This window comes from Hylobates moloch, unplaced genomic scaffold (genome assembly GCF_009828535.3).
Source record: "Hylobates moloch isolate HMO894 unplaced genomic scaffold, HMol_V3 SCAFFOLD_17, whole genome shotgun sequence".
Taxonomy (NCBI): domain Eukaryota; kingdom Metazoa; phylum Chordata; class Mammalia; order Primates; family Hylobatidae; genus Hylobates; species Hylobates moloch.
In genome coordinates, this window is record NW_026652292.1 from 8,557,574 (window position 1) to 8,574,369 (window position 16,796).

A 16,796-nucleotide genomic window follows, 5' to 3' on the forward strand; every position below is an offset into this window, starting at 1 on the left:
TTTTGTAGATATGGAAACTGATGCCCAGAGATGTCAAGATGTTTCTCAAAGTCACACAGCTAATAAATGGAAATGCTTGGATTTGAACACAGGCAGGTGAGCTTTGGAGCACTACAAATGCTGTCTATATTTTGAATAACCATCAGCTGAGCTGCCTAATTCAGTCAGTAAGCATTTCTTAGGTGACAGGAGGTTATATATGAACCAGTACCTTTTTTCCTACAAAATTTGATACATTTAGCAAATGTTTAGAGACCAGCAAAATACTGTATTAGCTACCCAAAGTGATACAAAGATGATTGACTATTCATGGAAATCACTCAGAAGTCAAATATACAGGTATAAAAATGTATACTGCTCACACAATTTGCAATTGCAAAAATGTGAAACCAGTCCAAATGCCTATCAATCAACAAGTGGTTAAAGCAACTGTGATGTGTGTATACACACACACACACACACACACACACACACAATGGGCTACTACTCAGCCATAAAAAGGAATGAATTAATGGCATTCGCAGCAACCTGAATGGGATTAGAGACTATTATTCTAAGTGAAGTAACTCAGGAATGGAAAACCAAACATCATATGTTCTCACTCATAAGTGGAAGCTAAGCTGTGATGATGCAAAGGCATAAGAAGGATATAATGGACTTTGCGGACTCAGGGGAAAGGGTGAGAAGCAGGTGACACATAAAAGACCACAAATTGAGTTCAATGTATACTGCTCAGGTGATGGGTGCACCCAAAATCTCACAAATCACCACTAAGGAACTTATTCATATAATCAAATACCACCTGTTCCCCAAAAACCTATGGAAATAAAATTTTTTTAAAAAAAAGCAATTGTTGCAATAAAACAAGTCACTCACACATACACACACATAGTGTATATATATGTTATATATATACACACTGTATATATGTTATATATATACACTGTGTATATATATGTTATATATATACACTGTGTATATATATGTTATATATACACAGTGTATATATATGTTATATATATACAGTGTATATATGTTATATATATACAGTGTATATGTTATATATATACACTGTATATATGTTATATATACAGTGTATATATATGTTTGTTATATATACAGTGTTATATATACAGTGTATATATATAACATAGTTATATATATACAGTATATATATATCACATAGTTATATATATACAGTATATATATATCTACACATATATATACAGTGTATATATATACATATAATAGTGAATTAATAAACTACTAGTTCAATCTCCCTGGCTCATTTGTCAAGGAGCTTACAATCTCTTTTATTAAGAAAACACATATTCATTAAAGCAGGAGCTATTATAAAAAGAAGTACAGCCAAATAAGACCACAAAGCAAAAGAAATACAAGCTTTAATAACAATCTAATTATGCCCAAATGATGCTTACCAGATACAAGCTTTACTTAAATCTTTTTTCCCCCTTTTCACTTAACCATTGTGGACACCTTAGACCTTCTCAACAGTTGCCTTTCTTCCAGGGCCAAGTCCTTCCCAATTCCAAGCCCCTCACAATTTTAGGGTTCCTCCCTGCCCCTCTTCATTCTTCCTGCTATTCATGTGTTTGCTTCACCAAAAGTCTTCATCCTGCACTGGTCATTGGCCCTGTGTCCTCCTCTTCTTTGAAATGTACTGATTTTAAAACTTCCCCTCTTGGTGAGAAGTTTTCTATTTTATAGCCCTGCCTTTTCCAGAAACCAGATGCCTTTTCTCCTGAATATCTGTAAGTCTGCAAAAGCAACCAAATTCATTTAAAGTGACACCTGAGAGGATGAATTCCTGCAAAGTGCATTTAATCAAAGGTAACCAGTTTGCCATGCCCTGAAATTACAACCTGTCACGTTAGAAAGATGTACAATTTGGCAACATTTTCAAAGTCTGTAGATTTAGAAACTACAATAAACCATTGACCTCCCTATTTTAGGAGCAAACTCTTTTGAAGAGAATCTGCATTCCACTTGCTAAATCATGTAAAACAAGGTGAAAGAGAAAAAAGATTCAATTAAACATCACCTGGGGATTTCAAAGAAAAGATATTAATTTGTCTCCTCATAAAACTCTTCACCCACAATGGTGATGAATTTGAATGATTAGTAATAATCTCTCAGACTTAAAAAAAAGAGACAGCTTGATCACTGAATTTGAACAATAATCCTTTGCTATTTACATAGAAATCGTTACAGGCTGAGTTTTTAGGTTTATGGTTTTACAGTAATAGAATTATTTTTTTTTAAATTAGCCAGGTGTGGTAGTTGTGCACATTTAGCCCCAGCTACTCAGGAGACTGAGGCAGGAAGATTGCTTGAGCCCAAGAGTTCAAGGTTGCAGTAAGCTATGATTGCATCACCCAGCCTGGAGAACAGAGTAAGACTCTGTCTCTAAAAATAATAAAATAAGGCTGGACGTGGTGGTTCATGCCTGTAATCCCAGAACTTTGGGAGGCCGAGGTGGGTGGATCATGAGGTCAAGAGATCGAGACCATCCTGGCCAACGTGGTGAAACCTCATCTCTACTAAAAATACAAAAATTAGCCGGGGATGGTGGCAGGCGCCTGTAGTCCCAGCTACTCGGGAGGCTGAGGCAGGAGAATCGCTTGAACCTGGGAGGTGGAGGTTGCAGTGAGCCAAGATTACACCACTGCACTCCAGCCTGGCGACAGAGTGAGAATCCGTCTCAAATAATAATAATAATAATAATAATAATAATAATAATAATAATAATAATAAAATAAATATAAATATAAACAAGGTTAATATTTGTATTTATAACACAGAATTATATATAAATACCCAGTTTGCCATTTAAATAGTTAACATCTAGGGAATTGTAGAATATAAATGCATATTTAGGTTCATACAGAGGCCATGTATTTAGGTAGTATTGTTGATAAAATATCAACAATATTGCCCTAAAAGACTGCTTCTGAAATAAGAAAAGTTTCACATTTTAACAGAAATGCAAATATTTGTCTATTTGCTGCTCACTTTCACTGTATCACAAAACACCTGAAGGGCTACTTGCCTTCAGATTTTCTTGTCTTAATGGTAAATAGTGTTTACCATTTCATCGTCAACAGTGTTGACGATGAAAATCACACAGCACTTTGCTGCAAATCTGAGTTTTTGTGTGTAGTGGATAAATGGCACATCCGTGCCCAGTGCTGTGAATTGCTCCTCTGAGATCATGACTCAAAGAGGGCCTGGAAAGATGAATAACTGTCCACTCCTGGACAATCATCTCCACCGCTGCTCTGAGGTCAGGTAACAGCAGGGGCCTTATGTCTTCTCACTCGCTTAGGGACATGAAGTCCATCCCTGCAGCATAGTTTCCCTGACAAAGCTTCCCAGGAGATTAAGGTCTCTTTGTAACTTGTTATCTATCAGAGGTAACTGTCTGCATTTCTGAAAACTGATCAGCTCGGCAAGGCCAAAGAGCGTAGCCACTTGCCCTTTGCACTTGGCCCCCACTGACACTATTCTGAGGATGTAGACTCAACTTAAGTGGACCTTGATAAGGCAAGCATGAATTGCAGCAGGCTTGTGCACACAGGATGTGGCCCGCTCACATTAGGTGGCCCATTCTGTGGTTGTTCTAAACTCAAGGTCAGTAATGATCATAAATAAATTGCACCAAAGTGCCAGGGGATGAAGGACAAGATTGCATCACAGGCTGGAGATTATAGCTATTGCAGCTTGATGAAGTAGGCAGTGGTCCCCACACTTCCTGGACAGCTAACTTATTAGGAATAAGTCTTTGTCATCAAATTGCAGAGAAGACTGCAAACTCCTCTTACCGGTTTCATGAGTAACTGTACCCGAGGGAGGCTTGCATGACTGTCTGGTAAACTCCAGGCTGGGAACTGTTTGTCAATATGGTTACAGAGGATTTCAGTGTGAATAAGACCAGGTGCCTGAAAAGCTAGATTTTAATAGAACGATACAATCAATAATATTACCATTTAACATGTTGCATCAGTTAGAATTAGGCAGCTGCATGGAGGAGAAGGCCCAAACTAACAGTGCTTTATTCAAAATAGAAATATATTTGTTGCACCTGTAAAAGCAGAATCCCAAGGAAGGCATTGAGGGAGTGTGTGGACCTGCTTTCCTAAGTCTGCAGGACACAGGATTTGTCCAGCTCATACTGCTTCTCTTCCCAGAATGTGTCTCATGACCTCAGTGTCCAGGCAGGATGCCAGAGCTCCAGCCATCGCAGCCATGGTCTGGGAAGGAAGAAGGTGGCCCTCTTCCATTCAGAGACACTTTCTGGGAATTGCACAAAGCACTTCTGCTTACATTTCATGGGCCGAAACACATGGTCACATCTCGGTTCAAGAGACATACGCAAGCAGTCATTTGGTTTGATGTCAAAGAGACTAGAAAAAAAGAACTGGGGTCTTATTACTAAGAAAAAGTAGGGAAGTGTATACTGGGAGGCGGGGGCAAGTAGGAGCTTCTGCTACCTATAATTATAACCTCTTACCACGTAAATGACTTTCCATTAGAGGCTACTTTTTAAAAACAAAATTTTCTCTTTTAAAGCTGTCATATTATTTAAACCGAGAAACAAAATAAATGAACAATGCTTGCCTGCTCATGATGATGATGTAGACAATTATATTCTGCCTAGAAATTATTTGAAATCCAATAAACTGTACTAATTATATATTGACTCGTCAAGTTCCTAAAGAACTTTGATATTGTAAAGTACCACAGAATTAAAATATAATTCTCACTAAGCTAGATTGAGATGTTTTTTATTATTGAAATTTACTTTGCTAAAAATAAAATAAAATAACAGCAAAAAGTCTATAAGAGAAGATTGTATTCATCAGTCCGGAAGTTCTAAAACTAAAATCACTGAAACTTTTTAAAGTATTAGGATTCTAGTCATAGAATTAAACTATTTATTATTTTGAAAAAGGGGTTACAATGACCTCTCCAGTGTCCTCCCCTCAAGACACACACACACATTAAAATTTATATTTTGAATTCCAAATTTGGTTGCTACGACAACTACAAAAATGACACTCACTTTCACTGGGGCATGCTGGTTCCATTTGTTTTTAAAGAAAAGGGTGTATTTTGGTCCCTGTGAGACAGAAATGATGGATAGCATCTGAGACTAGAGGTCAGAAGACTGGTTTCTATTCTCAGCTTCCAGCATTGATTTGTGTGGCCGCAGGCTAGTTACTTAAAGTCTTTGGTTTTATATCCACTATGTACAAAACTTACTTTCCTTTGATATGTACCCTTCATAAGTGGTAGGTGTTAATTGGGGAATTTACCATGAAAACCATGGAGATTCTCCCATTCTGGTACTGCCCAACCTAATTTCCCTACACAGGTAATTCTTCTGCATTACACAATCAAGTGTACTCCCTGTAGCCACTACCTTTGGAATGCTCTGTTCTTGGCATGCCTTTATGTCCAGACGCCTGGGGAACTGCGGATTCAGCAGCTTCAAAACTTCAAGAAATTGTTTGGATTCAGATGTACTTAAATGATAAGAAACCCATTTATAACCCATTTGCAGGCAGGGCCTGGGGAAGCAGGTTTCTCTAAACACTTTGCATAAAATTAGACAAGACCAAGAGAGTTTAGACAAAGCTCAGGCTGGTTCCATTTCAAATCTCAGATCCAGTGGACATGTGAATGAACACCTGGGATTATGTGTTTCTGGCGTAGACCAGGCAATTTCACCTGCCACACAACTGTGCCTAATGAAAGTTTTCTTCTCACTCCGAATGGATCTTCTGCCACATCTAAACACATGGTGTGATTGTCAGTTGTTCTGTTACCATAAAGTTCTGAGACAAAACTTCCCATGTCAAAATACATCAGTCTGCTAAGAATTTTTTGGTTCATCTGGAAACCTTGGGACTGCCTACATTTCCAGGACTATTTAAAAATATTTTAAAAGGTCTGTCAAAAATGGGAATATATGAAGAATCAGCATGATAACTAGTTTGAACACGTTGCTTATGAAGCAAACCACAGAATGCTTCACAGAGTTAAGAAAAATGTAAGTCCTCAGAACTGTGTATGATATTTGAGACTAAAATTGGCTTCACTTTAAATCACAGCCTTTAGAGTCAGGCAGAACTAAGTATAAATCTCCTATTCACCTTTTACTAGTTGTGAGATTTTTGGCAAATGACTTAACCTCTCTGAGCCCCAGTTTTCTCATCTGTGAAACGGAAATGTCTGCTTCCCAGGGTTATGGGGGTTAAAGAATGAAACCGTGAAGAATGCAACCAGCCTTCAACATCAGACACTCCCAAGGTTCTTTCCTTTCTATTTAGAAGTCACCTCTGTGGAAAAAGAAGGCAGATCCTACACAGGGATTTGATGGGATTTTATGCTCAACCTGGACAACTTTCAATCCCTCCTTCTTATTTGTGTGCAAGTAATAAAATTAAAAGAGCTTGAGTTCCATAATCAACACAAAACCTCATAAAGCCCAGATCAAGCCATTTTCTTTCATTCTTTGTGTTCTTTCTTTCTGCTCATTTAGGGGAGCATCTTTATCTTGTAGACACTTAAAGAAAACGTCAGGCAACCATGGCTAGTGTGGGGACACGGGACTCTGTAAAGGGGGAGAAAAGATTCCAGGAGTGCTGTTAGCCTAGTTCTTTCTGCCCCTTCAGTAAAACGGTGTCAACAAGCCTTGCATTCCTGCAGCTTCAGGACAGCATCCCATGCTCAGAAGGTTCCCTGGACTTCCTGTCCTCCTAAGCAAGTTGAAACTTTTGTCTTTGTTCATCAATGTTAGCAAGTGTAGTCTAAGGAAGGTAGCACATTAGCTGCCTTTGCTTTCTTTCTCCATCCCTTGATATCCTGAGGAGCATAAGGATTTAAGAGTTGCTGGGCACGGTGGTTCAGGCCTGTAATCTCAGCACTTTGGGAGGCTGAGGCAGGTGGATCACCTGAGGTCAGGAGTTTGAGACCAGCCTGGCCAACATGGCAAAACCCCGTCTCTACTAAAAATACAAAAATTAGCTGAGTGTGGTGGCGAGCAGCTGTAATCCCAGCTACTCAGGAGGCTGAGGCAGGAGAATCACTTGAACCCAGAAGGTGGAGGTTGCAGTGAGCCGAGATCGCACCACTAAACTTCCAGCCTGGTGACAAGAGCGAGAACTCCACCTCCAAGGGGGAAAAAAAGTCAACTAACACAGTTGTGGGAGCTCCACGACACTGAGTTTAAGCAAAGTAGAGGAGCCCATTGTAGCCTACTCTGAGGACAGCATTTTAGTTCCAAATATTGTTCTTCCCAGATCTAGAAGCCAAACTTTCTATATTTTAAGCTACATGTCACACTCCTCTTCTACAACTAACATTAATTTTGCTGAGGAAAAAATACAAATGCATGGTAATGACATGATAAAGCCGCTGCCAGGGGAAGACAGCAAAGCTGATCTCCTCCTGCCCCCTCACCCTTCTCCTGCTCAGCACAGCTCAGAGCAATGCACACATGTCAGAGGCCACAGAGAAAGCTGCGGCCTTCTTTTGTCAACATTTCTTTTAGAACATTGGCAAAGATCTCAAATGTCAGTGTGTAGAAGTGTGACAGATAAAGATTTGTGAGTGCATGGGTGACAGAGAAAGAATATGTGTGCTCAATGAAGAAGCTGTTGTACACATGGCTTTGGAGTCTGTGTGAGGGCACCCTCAACCCTCCAGGTCAGCCTCTGGTCCTCCCATACGAATGCTATCCCTTGATTCCCACCAGGGTCATCCAACACTGGCCTCAAGCCAACTCCTCCTAGGAGCCTTTTCGACTCTCAGGCTCATCAAACAGCTGTTCTCTGAACACATTCTAAAGTTCCCCTGCAGACTGGCCACCCACATCTCTCTCTTCACCTCCACATGAGGAATAGCAGTTTAATCTTGCCTAATATTTCTCTGAATCTGTGCTTAACTCCCTTAGACTCCAGGGTGCTGTGGAGTGTCTATCAGTGCAAAGGGCATCATCACCATCACTCTTTCCTGGCTGGAGGTGGAGTAGGGGGTGGGGTAAAATATGTAGGGCTTCTATAGCCAGGGAGAAGCCTGATGAATTGTCATTTCTCCCGATAAGGTCACAATGCTATGATGGCAATAGGAGGGAATAAGACACCTAAGCTCATAAAGAGAAAGCAGTCCCACCTATCTTGTAATTAAAGAATAGCAAATGGATACAACAGTACATGCATCTCTCACATTTACTACCTGGGTGGCTCGAATGAGCCTGGTAACCCTCCACAGCCTAGTTTGTCAATATGGGAAATAAAGAATGTAAAGCCAAGCATATAGATCTGTCCAGAGAATTGTTAATGTAAAACCTGGCATATCATGGAGGAAATGGTGGTTGTAATGTCCCTGGTCATGGGTACCTCATCTGCTGCAATTCTTTTTTTTTTTTTGAGACAGGGTCTCAGTCTGTCACCCAGGCTGGAGTGCAGAGGCAGGATCACGGCTCACTGCAACCTCTACTTCCTAGGCTCAAGCTATCCTCCTTCCTCAGCCTCCTGAGTATCTAGGACTACAGGTGCATGCCAGCACGCCTGGCTATTTTTTTTTTTTTTTTTTTTTGAGATGGAGTTTCGCTCTGTCACTCAGGCTGGAGTGCAGTGGCACAATCTTGGATCACTACAGCCTCTGCCTCCTGGGTTCAAGCAATTCTCCTGCTCAGCCTCCTGAGTAGCTGAGACTACAGGCACGTGCTGCCACGCCCTACTAATTTTTGTATTTTTAGTGGAGACGGGGTTCCACCGTGTTGGCCAGGATGGTCTTGATCTCCTGAACTTGTGATCCACCCACCTCAGCCTCCCCAAGTGCTGGGATTATAGGTGTTAGCCACCGCACCTGGCCTGTATTTTTTGTAGAGATGGGGTTTGGCCATGTTGCCCAGGCTGATCTCGAACTCCAGGGCTCTAATGATCCACCCACCTCTGCCTCCCAAAGTGTGAGGATTACAGGCATAAGCCACCACACCTGGCTTTGCAATTTTTAAAAAATTAATAAAACTGAAAGTTGGCCAAATTGAGGGCAAACAAGTAAAATAATAATTATGTACACTATTATAGAATGTGTAATCTTTTAAGGGTATTGGGTCATACACGCTCAGAATTCCCCAAATATGATCCATATCATTTGTTTCATTGATTATATTCTGGTGAATTTGTGATAAGAAAACAATTTTAAAATGCCCTTTTATAATCATGTGTCATGATTATAAAACTATAATAATTAAGACAGTGCCTGGTTATATGACTAAGATCAATGTGTGAGAATGGGAAGTCTAGTCACAAGGCCCACATACATGCAGTTACCTGAAAAAGTGCAGTGCCACTCAGAAGAAGAGACGGCCTTTTTGGTTGATGCTAAGCCAGGTGCTAGGCCAACTGGATATCCATGAGAAAAAATGATTCTGACCCCAACTTTACACTAAACACAAAAATCAATGACGGAGTGCAGATCTAAATGCAAATGGCAAAACAATAAAAAAAAATAAATCTTTTAGAAGAAAATATAGGAGAACATATTCGTGACCATGGAGTAGGCACAGATTTCTTAAACAAGATCCATAAGATGTTAATTATAAATGAAAAATTGATAAATTAGAACCACATTAAAATCAAGAACTTCTGTATATCAAGACACCATTCAGATCGAGAAGAAAACTCACTGAATGAGAGAAATTTTTGAAAAATATGTATCTGAAAAAAAAAACTTGTATCCAGAATATATAAAGAACTACAAATCATCAAGAAAAAGGGAAGACTACCCACTGGGCAAATGGCAAAAGACTGGAGCAGGCACTTCATGAAAAAGGGCACGCAAAGAACAAATAGATATATGAAAATATGCCCAACAAGGCTGGGGAGAAATAGGAACACTTTTACACTGTTGGTGGGAGTGTAAATTAGTTCAGCCATTGTGGAAGACAGTGTGGTGATTCCTGAAGGATCTAGAACCAGAAATACCATTTGACCCAGAAATCCCATTACTGGATATATACCCAAAGGATCATAAATCATTCTAGGATAAAGACACAAGCCCATGTGTGTTTACTGGAGCACTATTTACAATAGTAAAGACTTGGAACCAACCCAAATGCCCATCAGTGATAGACTGGATAAAGAAAATGTGGCACATATACACCATGGAATACTATGTAACCATTAAAAAGAGTGAGCTCATGTCCTTTGCTGGGACATGGATGAAGCTGGAAGCCATCATTCTCAGCAAACTAACACAGGAACAGAAAACCAAACACAACATGTTCTCACTCATAAGTGAGATTTGAACAATGAGAACAAATGGACACAGGGAGGAGAACATCACACACTGGTGCCTGTCAGCGGGTGGGAGGCAAGGGGAGGGAGAGCATTAGGACAAATACTTAATGTATGCAGGGCTTAAAACCTAGATGTTGGGTTGATGGGTGCAGCAAACCACCATGGCACATGTACACCTATGTAACAAACCTGCACGTTCTGCACATGTATCCCAGAACTTAAAGTGAAAAAAAAAATGTGCCCATGAGGCAACAGACAAACGTGATTAAGATCACACGAAGGTATCACCACACAGTCATTAGGATGGCTAAAGTGCCAACGATGAAAAGTATGGACGTGGAACCAATGAAACCTTCTTACACTGCTGAACACACCATATGCCTGTGGCCCAGGGTTTAGAGCCAATAGAATCAAACAAGTATGTTCATAAAAGACATATGTAAAAATGTTCATAGTGACACTATTTGTATAGACCCAAACTGGAAACTACTTAAATGCGCATCCACAGCAGAATGGATAAAAAAATTGCAGTGTATATTCACACATCGAAAGCTGTGCAGCTGTGATAATGAATGAGCTACAACTACATACAACACAGATGAATGCCACACACAAAAGTGACGAAAGGAAACCAGACTAGCAGGCAAAGGTCATCTGCTTTAGAAGTCAGTAGTTACTCTCGAGCAGGGGAAAGGAGATGTCAGGGGATCCTCTGGTGCTGGTAATGCTGTGTTTCTTCTGGTTGCAAGGTATGTTCAGTTTGTGAAAACTCCTTGAGCCATATCCTTATGATTTGTAGCATTTGTGAATCCTTATGTTTTGTATGCATTTCTGGGTGTATGCTATGCCTCAAAAAGTTTATCCCCCAAAGTACAATACATATGAAGACACACACACAGACACACGTATATATACACAAACACATTCAAGCTCACTAACACCAGATTGGAGAAGCAGTTTCAATGTCTCAGTCCCACCCTATAACTCCTGTAGACCTTCTAGCTGCTAATGCACAGAATACTTCATTTTTGACACATTCTGCCCCAATTTATCTTGCGTCTGAATTTCCTTATTGTCTTATCAAATGAGAGATATATATCAAACCTTATTAGTGTTTGTTTCCCATAAAATCCACTGCTCCATTTCCAGGTCTGGGCTTAAGACGCTGATCGGCGGGATTGCCAGCTGAGCAGATCTGAGACACTCCAGCTCCTCTTTTGGTTGAATCAGTAGGTCACGAATAGTTATTGACACCAGCTGAGCTCAAAATCACTGGTCGTCATTACCAGTCCACGGAATCCAAAGATACAGAGTCATCCACATTTCCCGTCGTGATTGGTGAGGCATTAGAAAGGACAGATTTCCACAGGGCGAGGTTGTGGAAATGACTTGAAAAATCTCAGTGGCTAACAGGTAAAGGCACGTCTTCCTCGCACCACAGGCTCTGCTCATCTTCACTATCCAAGAACTCAGGTGGCCCAGGTCTCCCTGTTTCCATCATCAAGCTGGGAAAGGAGCAGGTGCTGGTCCTTAAAGCTTCTATCCCGAACACTCATATCTCATTGACAAAGACAAGCCTGAGATTCTCCTCAAGGACGTGCCATCCTCCATGGGAGGGGCACTGAATACTGTGGATTCTGGTGCCTCCCACCGCAGGGGCAGCTAGGGTGTATCAGCAACACCGGATGCTGACAAAATCACATTGATTTTCTTCTCAGGTGTGGTTTGGAGAGAGGAGCACTTTGGGTAACGAGGGAAAGGAGGCACAGCCAGCCAGCCAGTCAGCAGGATCAACCCTGGTCCTCAGTGGGTGATATTCCATCCAGTCAATTATATATATAATATATACTCTTATTAAGTATATTATATATATATATATACTTAAGTATATACATATATATACTTAAGTATATATATATATACTCTTATTAAGTGTATTATATATATATATATAATATACTTAAGTGTATATATAGATATATATATCTATATATACTCCTACTAAGGAACAAAAGTTGGGCCAGGCATGGCTCATGCCTGTAATCCCAACACTTTGAGAAGTTGAGGCAGGAGGATCACTTGAGCCCAGGAGTTCAAGACCAGTCTGGGCAACAAAGAGAGACCCTATCTCTAAAAAAAATTAAAAATTATAAAAACAGCTGGCCATGATGGCACACAATTGTAGTCCTAGCTACTCAGAGGCTGAGGTGGGGCATCGCTTGGACCTGAGAGTTCGAGGCTGCAGTGAGCCATGATTACACTTACACTTACTGCACTCCGGCCTGGGTGACAAAGCAAAACCCTGTCTCAAAAACATATTTAAAAAGAAGAAAAGTTATTTAATGATATTTGCTATCACTGCTAAAACCTGATAAGAAAGACTTTCTTCAGGATCATGTCCACAGCCATAGGGACTACTGCAATGGGATTTTGCAGTGTGGGAGAGAGACTGGGCTGAACTCTGAATACAACCTGGACAAGTGGGAATTTCTAGCCCAGGAGCATGGTGGGGGTCAGTTGATGGAAAATTACAAGGAATAAACATCAAGGGTAAGGGAAATTCTGGCTAAGCTGACCTAATGGGATTCTTACTGAAGACAGGCCAGGGTGATCAGACTATATCTGTGGAATGGTGGAGGTGGAAGATCTTGATCAGATATAGATGAGATATTGAGGGTGGGGAGTTCTTGCTAAACTGACTTGGCTGGATCTTGCTAAACTGAACTTTACAAGGAAGTGCACAGATGGGCCCAGGAGAAGGTTCAGGAGCCTGACTAAAGTTTAATCAAAAAAGACTATTTGTCATTCTGCAAGCTCAGAGGGACTCCTGGGTGATCAATAATAATTTAGCTCCATTTTCTTTTGTTTGTCCAATGTTATACTTTAAAGAACACTTAAAGAAAAAACAAAATACAATCAAAATTTGGAGAAATAATTTCTCCATGAAGATGTGACGGGCTCTGTATTTATTTAACTTAAAGATAAGGAACAGAGTCAACAGACATTAAGTAAGGGACTTGATAATACATAAACACATTTCCTCATTCCTCTTAGAGATGAGACAAAAAGAAATTATTTAATAGCAGAGCCATCTTAGGCTAAACACTAGGAAGAGCTGACTTTGCATTTTATTGTCTGAGGAGATTGTGAGGTCTTAATATGCCACTGAATGTAGTATCATTGAATTAATTTGGGGATTCCTTCCCACCCCCTCCCCCCATCAAATTTGGAAACACTTATTGAGGCTTTGCTCATTATACAGTAAAGTTAACCTCCTCTTTATAAGTGTACTGAACATATGCATAATATTTGCAGTTCTATAAAGTTTAAAAGAAAACAAAATAAAAACGAAGTTTATACCGCAGGTGGCAGGGGCTCAATATAAGTTGTTAATTTTATTGAGTGAATTATTTTACCATAAAAGTAAGTTTCAGCATTTTCTAGAAACCCTCATTTTGTCTGAGAATCTGATAGAGCTGCTCTTAATACTTACACGGCTCAGCTGGCAAAGGGAGGACAAAATGATTGTAAATAGCTTTGCTTTTCCTCACTCAAAGCCTTTTTAGGCTTTGAAGCCTCTGATGAAGGGAGAAGATACCGGCTCCACACTCCAGGTACTGAGCTGTTTGTGATAAGATGAAAAAGATGTTTTTCTTACCAGATATCATTCTCTTCAGAAGTAATGTTTCCTACACAAAGCGATTGCACGTCAAATGTGCAATTTATCTCTCCAGAGCACAGTGACTAGCTTCTTAGTTCCTCATATAATGGTTAGCTCTGGATTTTTCTTGGTAATTTCTATATCTCTGTTTTCCTCTCAATTGTAATATTCTTGCATCAGAAGACGAGCACAGAAGTTGTGGTTCTGCGAAAAAAATTAGTTTCTACCGTGAATTTTCTTTTCTTATCAAATCGTACTAAAATAACTATTCACAACAGTGTTTCACCAAATTGTTCTCAGATTTGGTGAAATTTCATTTAATTCTTCCCATTGATTTAAAACATAAGGTATATTGGATGCCTAATTATTGCTGCAATTATGTTCTGAAATACATAATATAATATTGACCAACTATATTTTCTATGGTGGTAAAACATAGATAATGCACACTGACCATTTTAATGCTTTCAAGGTGTACTATCAAGCTGTGGTTTTCTTTGACAGATGGCACCATCCTACGGTGGGAGACCATCTCCCCGGTTCACACCAGGACTCCAGAAGGGACACCCCAGAGTGTCCTACTGTGCAGCACATCACTGGATGCTAAAGAAGAGGTCTGCATTAACTGACTGCCCAGCAGCTCCTTCCCCAGCTGAGCTCATTGCCATCTAATCCATTGCAAATATACAGGAGCGTGCCTTGGCCGTCTCTTTCAGAGTGGAGAAGCTTGACATTTGGATACGGTCGGTTGCAGAAGTTAAGAACTAAGTTTCACTTCTTTATTTAACCTGAAAGTTCTCTTAACTCCCTGCATCATTGTGCCAATAATTCTGCCTTCTGAGACTTTGCTGGATGAAGAAGACATCTGGATTTGATTTTAGAGAAAGAAAAAGCCAAGACAGTGAAATAAGTGTGTTTGTAAATGTAACTTTTAGGTCCCTTACATGGTTTTGTCCTGTTTCTTCCCACCCCCACTCCTAATTCCCCTTCCTGTTAAAACTTCAAGTCAAATCACAAACCTATCTGGCTGCTTTCAAATGTAAAATAAGACTTTACACCAAAAATACAGACATCTCTAATGGTCTAAACTACAACTTTAAAACTTAAATCGTTCCTACGGATGCAAATGCTTAAGAAATCGGTCGTAAAATAATCTCTCTTTAAAATATAAACCCTAGCATTTTATAATGACAACAAACCATGTTTCTCATTGGCAAAAGCACTGTTTCTAAGTCTCTCATCTCACAAGAATGAGAGCCTCACTGGTCTCCCCCCAGCACCTAGAGCAGGACGTGGCAAAGAGCTGGCTCTCCTTCAGTATCTGCATAATGAATAACTCTCCATGGAAACCAGTGCCACTATGATTGGTGACAACGTGCTGTAACTTACTCCAAAGACAGCAGGGGCAGGGGTGACAACAGGAGCTCAGGCCATTTGCACCAGGCTCTCTCTGGGTCTTTGTTTATGCCCCTTCCCCTCCCTCCTCCTCTGTCACTGGCCTCTCCGTGTGAAGTCTCTTCTTTCCCTCCTCACCATGGCCTTTGTGCCTTTTCTTCTCCTTCCCTTTAGTTCCCACTTTCTTCCTTTAAGCTTTCTCTTCCCTTCCTCTCATTTTCCATTGTTCTTCTCCCCTTTCCACCTTCCCCTTTATGTAGTAAAAACATGGATCTGATGTGTATTTTAAATTGGTATTTTAATATCCTATCAGCCTCCATTCTTCATTTTTCTCATGGAGCAAGCAAATTGTATAGGTGTTTACCTGGCAACAACTATTTTTTGCTTGTTTGTGGCAAAAAAAAAAAAAAAAAAAAATTGCCATGATGACAAGTGCCCCTTGCCAATTCGGGTGTGCAGGTGCAGAGTCACACCCAGCCGCCCTCAAGGTCCACACATTGCCCATTCATCTGGCGGTTTTCTGTCTAACCCAAGCATCCTGGTGCCTGTGATGAGGGGAATTAGTAACCCTATTGCTACACTCCCAGCTTATGAAGAACACAGAACACAGAGCTCAAGGGAAAAGAGAATTCTTTTGGAGACAAAAGATAATTTTGTACTTTTAATCTAGATCCCTAAGGTCGTGCTCTACTTCCCCATGACCATCCCCCATCTTTACTGAAGTATAATTGACTAATACAAATTGTATATAGTTACGGTGGACAATGTGATGTTTTGATATGTGAGTACATTATGATATGATCACTATAATCAAGCTAATCAGCATATCCATCGCCTCACATAGTTGCCTTTTTTTTTTTTTTTTGCCTGTGTATGGTGAAAACCTTTAAGATCTACTCTGTTAGTAATTTTCAAGCATGCAATGCAGTGTTGTGCCCTTAGTTAAAGGACTCAGCGGCTTTGTGAGGTCTGAATCCTATTGATTATCCAGTGCCTGCTTTTTCTTCCTTCCAGTTTTTCTGTTCAGTTAATGTTGGTGCCACATACATTAAATTGAGTATGTGGACAGCAGAGTGCAGTTCCTGAATAAAGAGAATATGAAAATCTATGACTTATTTCTTAAGTTAACAGGAACAAGTGTGAGGCTTATTTCTGATTCTTTCTATAGGACAATCAATACCTGTTTTTATCAAGTATCTGCCTCCTTAATTAAGAGCAATAGCTGACAAAAGTTAATTAGCAATGTCAACATGACCCTATCACGTTGCCCTGCTCTGACTTCAAAGAAAATTTAGATAATGCTAAAGGATTAGAAAAGAATAACAGAAAGTCCAGCATGCCTACTTTAAAACACCTGAGTTTTCAAGTTCTCCAGATATAAGTTACATTTAACTTTTTATTATATAACA

At 40.0% G+C, this 16,796-nt stretch overlaps 1 long non-coding RNA gene across 1 annotated transcript in view; it reads left to right on the forward strand.

Moving 5' to 3' along the window:
• Nucleotides 1-16,520, forward strand: part of LOC116456928 (uncharacterized) — a 50,599-nt gene extending 34,079 nt beyond the window's left edge. The window contains exon 3 of the long non-coding RNA XR_004244848.2: nt 14,497-16,520. This is a non-coding gene — a long non-coding RNA (uncharacterized LOC116456928). The remainder of the gene's footprint in view (nt 1-14,496) is intronic.
• The last annotated feature ends 276 nt before the right edge of the window (nt 16,521-16,796 follow it).